This window comes from Rhinoraja longicauda, chromosome 22 (genome assembly GCF_053455715.1).
Source record: "Rhinoraja longicauda isolate Sanriku21f chromosome 22, sRhiLon1.1, whole genome shotgun sequence".
NCBI classification, from domain to species: Eukaryota; Metazoa; Chordata; class Chondrichthyes; order Rajiformes; family Arhynchobatidae; genus Rhinoraja; species Rhinoraja longicauda.
The window spans coordinates 16027608-16034703 of NC_135974.1; positions in this window are offsets into that span (position 1 = coordinate 16027608).

Genomic DNA, 7096 nt, shown 5'->3' on the forward strand with positions numbered 1-7096 from the left:
ATGGTTTAGAACGAACTGCGTGTGTCACCGCAACTATTGGCCGCAAAATGTGATACCGAGGTCGTTTAATAATGTGGCCTGTGTGCAACGTAAGGCACGGATTTCATTCCCTTCAACGATATTTTAATTGGAATCTGTACAACGATGTCTAACGATGTGTGATGAATGTTGAAGTAGGAACAGATGGGGTTTGTCGATCACAGTCACCTCAGACCATCCAATACTGGGGCTCGCAGCCGGGGCTGATCAAACGAGTGCAGAATGTGTTAGTTGCTGCGATTAAAGAATCTCGCTCTGCTTTTACTCAGCCGTGACCTCAGCATCAATGTGCCTGTTGTGGAAATGTCTGAAACGCGCCTGTGTCTTTGAAATAGAGGAAAACAAGCACATTTGCACACACGTGTGTGCACTATTCACGTATAAATGCCAACATACTCGCACATACACAAACACACATGTGCGTGCACACACACTATGCACACACACATGCAACAACACACTCACATATGCACACATCACACACGCACTCAAGCATGCACACACACACACATGCACTCACGCATTGCCCACACACACACACATGCACACATTGCACACCATGCACAAACACACACGTGCACACCCACACAAATGCACTCACGCTTGCACACAAATATGTACAAACACACATGTGCAAACACACACACATACAACACAAACACACACACACACATCACACACTCATTCATGCACACACATATGTACACGCACGCACACACCCTCATGTACATTTACACACTCACACACACACGTGTACACTCATGTACACACACACACACACACACACACACATGCATGCATACACACATCGCTGTGTAAACCACATCCCTCAGATTCACATTAAAACTACTTTCACCACACCTTAAACTGTTGCCCTCTTCATTTTGATACCCTGATCACCAGAAAAATATAATAATTGATTATTTATCCAATTTATGCCTCTCATATTCTTGTAAACTTTGTGTTCAGACTTCTTTTCTCCAAGGAAAACAAGCACAACCTCACCTGTCTCTTACCTTTATAAAGTCCTCAAATCCGGGCAGCATCCTGGTGAATCTCCTCTGCACTCTCTCCACCACAAACATCACACCCTTCCTATAGTGTGGCGACCAGAACTGCAGACCATACTCCAAGTGTGGCCCAACAAGTGCTTTGTAAAGTTGCAATGTAATATCCCGATTCTTACATTCCATGATCTGACCTATGAAGGAAAGCGTGCATATGTCTCAGCGGTCAGGCAGCATCTCTGGAGAACATGGACAGAAGATGTTTCAGGTCGGGACCCTTCTTCACTTTGAATTCAGCCTGACCTGCTGAGTTACTCCAGCACTTTGTGTCCTTTTGTGCAAACCAGCATCTGCAGGTCCTGTAGACTTTAGACTTTAGAGGAACAGTGCGGGAACAAGCCCTTCGGGCCCACTGAAATCGGCACCGGACCAGCGATCACCCGTACACTAGCTATTTCCTACACACCAGAGACAATTTCAATTATACCTAAGCCGATTAACCTACAAACCTGCACGTCTTTGGAGTGTGTGATGAAACCAGAGCACCCGAAGGAAACCCCACACTGTTTCTACATCTAGTCTTCTTCACCACCCTATCTACCAGTGTAATACAATTTCAGGAAACTATGAATCTAGATCCCAGGTCTCTAAATTCATTAACAATCCTTCGCACCCCATATCCATTTACTTGCATCAGCTCTACCCCTATTTGACTTCCCAAAATCCATCACGTCACATTTGTCGAGATTAAATTCCATCTCCCATCCATGCAGGTGAATAGAGGGATTATGGATCACATGCAGGAGGAGAAGATTAGTTTAACTTGCCATCATATTCGGCATAGACATTATGGTCCAAAGAGCCCATTCCTGTACTGTATATGACACAAGGAACTGCAGATACTGGTTCACAAAAAAAGACAGGACCATCGGCGGTGGCAGTGATAGAGTTGCTGCCTTACAGCACCAGAGAACCAGGATCGATTCCAACTACGAGTACTGTCTGTACGGAGTTTGCAACGTTCTCCTCGTGACCACATGGGTTTCCTCCCATATCCCAAAGATGTGCAGGTTTGTTGGTTAATTGGCTTCGATAAAGATTGTGAACTGTCCCTAGCTTGTCGGATAGCGCTAGTACAACTGGGTGATCGCTCGGTGGGCCATAGGGCCTGTTTCTGCACTGTATCCCTCAGACTAAACTAAATTAAACATGAAGTGCTGGAGTAGGTGAGTGAGTTCAGGCGGCATCTCTGGAGGACGTGGAGAGGCAACGTTTCGGGTCAGGAAGAAAGACTGAAGCATGGACAGTCTGTGCACGGGCCTTGACTGAGACAGACGGAGTGGACTCCATCCCACCATGGTAGCTGCAGCCTTTGGCCGCCTTCTCAGCCCATCGTGGTGCTCTACCCCCACCGCCCAGCCCTCCATCCTCCGTCTGTTCCCACCGTCGGGGTCTTCTACTTGGGCTGTGCTTTGTCAAGAACCTCTCCCACCATGGGTGGCCCTGCCAAGAGCTGAGCTCAAATCTAGGTAGTTTAGTTCATTGTCGACGTGTACCGAGGTACAGTGTAAAGCTTTTTCGTCGCCTGCTATCCAGTCAGCGGAAAGACTGTACATGATTACAATCAAGCCGTCCACTGTGTTCAGGTACAGGATAAAGGGGAATAACATTTGGTGCAAGATGAAGTCCAATCAAAGTCTGATTAAATATAGACTGAGGGTCTCCAATGTAGTAGATAGGTCAGGACCACTCTCTAGTTGGTGATAGGATGGATCAGTTGCCTGATATCAGCTGGGAGGAAACTGTCCCTGAATCTGGAAGATTGTGTTTCCACACGTCTGTACCTTTTGCCTGATGGAGAGAGGGAAGAAGAGGGGTTGTCCAGGGTGAGACTCATGCGTGATTATGCTGCTGGCCTTGCCGAGACAGTGTGCAGTGCAGAACCAGTCCATGGAAGGGCGGTTTGGTTTGCGTGATGGTCTGTAATTTCTTGTGGTGTCTTGGACGGAGCCAATTACCAAACCACGCCATGATGTGTCCCATTAAAAATGCTTTGTACGGCGCATCTGCAGAGGTTGGTGAGAGTTGTTGGGGGACATGCCGAACTTCCACGGCCTTCTAAGGAGGTGGAGGCGTGCGTGTACTTCCTAAGCTCTTCGCATCTCAGGCACACGCAAGGTTCTCCACCTTGACCCTTAGAGAAGATTGGAAGCTATCAGACCAGACGATCTTACTGAATGGCCCAAATAACCTTTGTGCTATTTAATTATTTTGTTAAAAGCCCACACCGGGTACTTAATACCAAACTCTCGCCTGAGGGCTGGATACTTTCTTCTGCGCAAAGTTCTTAAAGGGATTGCGGAGATTTAGATGGGAACGTTCAGACAAGCAAGATGGAAAGAAAAGGCATTAAATAAAACTGGGAGAGGAAATTAAAAACCCATTTGTCCGTGAACATCCCGTCCCCATTTTCTTTTAAACTAAACTTCAAAGAGGTGCAGTTAATTTCAGAGGATTACCTCAGAAGGAAGAGCTTTGATGTGAGATGTCAGACGTACTGGGGCAGAGATTAACAGTTAACCATCCACCTTCTCGCTTTGTCCCCATCACTTGCCCATTAACCCTTTGGCGGCTTTGTTTCAGAGGAAGCACCATCTGGGCTTTGCCCCCGAACGTCAGCCTTGGAGTAACTCAACGGTTTCAATGTTTCAATGGAGCTTTATTAGTCACATGTGGCAACTGCCACAGTTAAACTTGTTTTTGCAGATTTACACACAGAGTCATAGAGCCATGGAGACATACTGTATGGAAACAGGCCCTTCGGCCCAATTTGCCCCACACCGACCAACGTCCCATCTACACGAGTCCCAACTGCCTGCATTTGGCCCATATCTCTGTCCTATCCATATACCTGTCTAATTTGTTTCTTTGCAATAGTCCCCTGCCTCAACTACCTCTGCTGGCAGCTCATTCCATACACCCACCACCCTTTGTGTGAAAAATCTATCTCTCAGATTCCTATTACATCTTTCCCCTCTCACCTTAAACCTGTCCTCTGGTTCTCGATTCCCCTACTCTGGACAAGAGTCCCTGTGCATCTACCCGATCTATTCCTCTCTGTGGTTTTCTGCACCACTATAAGATCGCCCCTCATCCCCCAGTGATCCAAGGAATTGAGTCCCAGCCTGCTCAACCTCTGCCAATAGCTCATACCCTTGAGTCAATAGACAATAGACAATAGGACAATAGGTGCAGGAGTAGGCCATTCAGCCCTTCGAGCCAGCACCGGCCCATTCAATGCGATCATGGCTGATCACGTCTCAATCAGTACCCCGTTCCTGCCTTCTCCCCATTACCCCCTCACTCGCTCTCCCTATCCTTAAGAGCTCTATCCAGCTCTCTCTTGAAAGCATCCAACGAACTTGGCCTCCACTGCCTTCTGAGGCAGAGAATTCCACACCTTCACCACTCTCTGACTGAAAAAGTTCTTCCTCATCTCCGTTCTAAATGGCCTACCCCTTATTCTTAAACTGTGGCCCCTTGTTGTCTGGACTCACCCCAACATTGGGAACATGTTTCCTGCCTCTAATGTGTCCAATCCCCTAATTATCTTATATGTTTCAATAAGATCCCCCCTCATCCTTCTAAATTCCAGTGTATACAAGCCCAATCGCTCCAGCCTTTCAACATACGACAGTCCCGCCATTCCGGGAATTAACCTAGTGAACCTACGCTGCACGCCCTCCATAGCAAGAATATCCTTCCTCAAATTTGGAGACCAAAACTGCACACAGTACTCCAGGTGCGGTCTCACCAGGGCCCGGTACAACTGTAGAAGGACCTCTTTGCTCCTATACTCAACTCCTCTTGTTATGAAGGCCAACATTCCAAGTCCTGGCAACATCCTTGTAAATCTTCTCTGTACCTTTTCCATACGGGCCCCATTTCCAAAGTCCTGTCCCCCCTCGTGCTCGGTGATCCACCAGCATCGAGTGTTCCTATTGTGGGCTTCTGTGCATCATTGAGATCAAGCGTAGACTCGACGACTGTTTCGCTGAGCAGTTACGCTCGGTCTGCTGTGCCTACGCGATCTCCCGGTTGCCAACCATTTCAACTACTCTTCCCATTCCCACATTGACTTTTCTGTCCTGGGCCTCCACCACTGTCAGAGTGAGGCCACACGCAAATTGGAGGAACAGCACCTCATATTTCATGTGGGAAGCCAGCAACCCAGTGGTTTGAACGTTGATTTTCTCTTTTCAAGCAACTCCTGCATTCGCTCCCACCCCCTCTCCCTCCCCCTTCCCTGCTCTAATTGTGCTACCAGTTCCACTGTTCACATCCTTGTATCCCTCTTGTTATCACACCTTCCCCAGCCAAGGGGGGTGGGTGGAGAAGAGGGGAAATGGGGGGGTACATGGAAGAGAGGGTTGGGGGGGGAAAGATGAGGGGGGATGCTGCTTGTGGGTTAGTTACCTAAAATTGCCTATCCATGTTCTGCAGAGATGCTGCCTGACAGAGTGCCATGCCGGCAGCAAGAGTAAAGAGGTAAAGAGATATTGAGTTGTCTGTTGGGATAGATCCAAGAGTAGCAAAAGGCAAGAGAACTGCATAAAGTAACATTTTGTATCCCTCCGTTATCACCTCTTCCACAGCCAACAATGGACCTTTGTGGGCTCCACCATTCCCTGGTCATCAGTGCCGGCTCCGATTTGTTCCGAACCTTTTCATACCTCGAGTTTCCTCCTCCCCTGACTCTCAGTCAGAAGAAGGGTCTCGACCCGAAGCGTCACCTATTCCTTTTCTCCAGAGATGCTGCCTGACCCGCTGGGTTACTCCACCATTTTGTGTCTGTCTTTTGTAAACCAGCATCTGCAGTTCCTTGTTTTGACTTTTCTAATGCGTTTTGTTTCGTTTAGCTTAGAGATACATGGAAACGGGCCCTTCGGCCCATCGAGTCCGGGCCGACCAACGGTCACCTGTATGCTAGTTCTATTTTACCCCAGTTTTGCACCCTATGCATTAGGGCCAATTTTCTAGAGGGCCAGTTTACCAACAAACCTGCACATCTTTGGAATGTGGGAGGAAACTGGAGCACCCAGAGGAAAGCCACACGGTCACAGAGAGAACATACAAACTCCATATAGACAGCACCTGTAGTCAGGAGTGAACCCGAGTTACTGGCGCTGTGAGGCAGCTGCACTACTGCTGAGCGTTGGTGCTGCCCAGTTTGTTCATCTTGAGAAAGAGAGGAGAAATAGATTATGAAAACCTGAGGACACTGGAGTGAAAGGGTTAACAAGCACAGCCTTCTCCACTAAGAGCCCCTTAGTTATTTACTACCGGATACATCAAGTTTGAACAAGTAAAACTACAACTAAAAAAGCAGTGAACTCTCTTTGAAGAGTGCAGATATTCCTGGATCACACAACCAAACACTGCACATAATCACTGGAGGGTTTCCTCCAAACTCGTGGACACAGCTGCCTTTCCAAGTACCTGAGCAAGGGGAAGGCAAGGAGGATGGAAGAGCAAAAGAGCGAGGGCTTTTGGGGGGGGGTGAGGGGTGGAGAAAGAGAGAGAAAGAGAAGAGGGAAATAAACATGGTGAGGGAGGAAGGAGAAAGGAAGAGGAGAGAGAAGGAAAGAGAGAGAGAGAGAGAGAGAGAGAGAGAGAGAGAGAGAGAGAGAGAGAGAGAGAGAGAGAGAGAGAGAGAGGGGCAAGAGAGAGAGAGAGAGAGGGGAGAAAGTGGAATAGAGAAAGAAAAGGGGAGGGAGAATGGGAAGAAAAAGAGGGGGAGGCCTAGCGAGATGCGGAAGTGTGAAGGATCGAGGAAAATGAAACAGAGAGATTGGAAGGGAAGGAGAGGGGGAGCGAGCGAAGAGGGAAGAAAAGAAAAAGAGGGAAGATGTGGATGGGAGGGAATGAGGAAAAGACAGGGTGGGGGAGGGGTGAGGAGGGAGTGTGAGAAAAGGGGAGGGAAGGATGAGCAGGAAGGGAGGGAGGTGGCAGGGCCAGAGGAAAGAAAGGCAGAGGAGGAGGAGGGAGGA